This window comes from Fukomys damarensis, unplaced genomic scaffold (assembly GCF_012274545.1).
Source record: "Fukomys damarensis isolate Sample0158 unplaced genomic scaffold, DMR_v1.0_HiC HiC_scaffold_10, whole genome shotgun sequence".
Taxonomy (NCBI): Eukaryota; Metazoa; Chordata; class Mammalia; order Rodentia; family Bathyergidae; genus Fukomys; species Fukomys damarensis.
The window spans coordinates 38,140,970-38,142,322 of NW_022900922.1; the positions used below are offsets into that span (position 1 = coordinate 38,140,970).

The 1,353-nt window shown below is 49.0% G+C and overlaps 1 protein-coding gene across 1 annotated transcript in view; it reads right to left on the reverse strand.

Annotated features, from left to right (window-relative positions):
• Positions 1–1,353, reverse strand: part of Irf4 (interferon regulatory factor 4) — a 32,490-nt gene that overhangs the window by 16,553 nt on the left and 14,584 nt on the right. The window lies entirely within an intron of this gene.

The following is a 1,353-nucleotide window of genomic DNA, read 5'->3' on the forward strand; positions in this document are numbered from 1 at the left end:
CACAGGAGTGCAGGACCCTGACAGTGGAACCCTGGCGGCGCGGGCCTAGCCGCGGAGAGCCCAGGGCCGCCCGCAGGAGGTCGCCGGCAAGGACAGAGCACTGTCCCAGAAGGAAAATGGAGAGTGGCCCGGGCCCTTCAGTGACAAGCGTGGTCCATATAGCCGTCCGCTACACTGATGGGCAGCGCAGGGCCCCCAAGTTTCAGGGATGGCAGCAGAAAGATGGGGGTGTGATGTTAATAGCTCTGAATCACAGTCACAGTGATATCGTTTTAACCTGTGCCTTGTGGAAAGCAGTTTCTTAGTGGGGTACAAATGTCCAAAATAGAAATAATAAGCAGACCCAGGATCTACCTAATTTTCCAAGCTTTCTTTAATTTCCAAAATTAAGCCCCCGAGCTTTCATCCCCTGAACTTTCACCCTGTCGGCTTGGATGCCTGCCCCACCCCACACCCCAGCATGTTTATTTACTTAGCATTTTCAGGTAAACTGCCAGATCAGTTTCTATATGATTTTTAATCACTGCCACCCGGGGTCAGCTTGCAGCTTTGGAACAGCTTTTGATATCACTTGTTTCTCAGTTTTTCTTTTAATCTGGTATGTTGGACCGGTGTCTTTTCCTTGGAGGAGTAAATTTGTTTAGGCTGGAACAAAACAGGCAAAGGAGGTGTGCTTTCCCTAAAACCAACACGCTTTCTCAGAAAGTAACAGGATGCTGTATTTTTCTTTCACCCAAGTAAGTTTTCCGTGATCAGAGTCTCTGTAATAAACAACATGGTTTCGTTCAAAGAAAATTCTGGTCACAGCCTGTTTTTTCCCTTTCTCCTCTGTTCACAGACTCATTCATTCAGTGCGTATTTCTGGGTGCTTCCTGCCTGGGAGGAGCTGGGGGCAAGGTGGAGCCCACAGGACGGAGCCGAGGTTGCATTATGCTGCCACTCAAGGGTGCACTGCTGTCCCGGCAGGAGACTGCTAAGGACAGAACGGCGGGCAGGGAGGGCTCTGTGCACTTTCGCACACGTGTCCTCTGTCCCAGGTTTAGTCAGTTTCAAAATTTTGCTCACCCAGCTACATCCTTGTTTAGAAGTTCAAAACAAGAGTCATTGCATGATTTTTTTTTACATTTATACAGCTCCCTTGTTTGAAGAAGCGACTGTTAGCCTTCACCGCCATCTTCTGGTTTACTTGTCTGTCATCCGTATTCACTAGCTGCTGCTGCTGCTGCTGTTGCTTCTTCTTCCTTCTCCTTCTCCTTCTCCTTCTCCTTCTCCTTCTCCTTCTCCTTCTCCTTCTCCTTCTCCTTCTCCTTCTCCTTCTCCTTCTCCTTCTCCTTCTCCTTCTCCTTCTCCTTC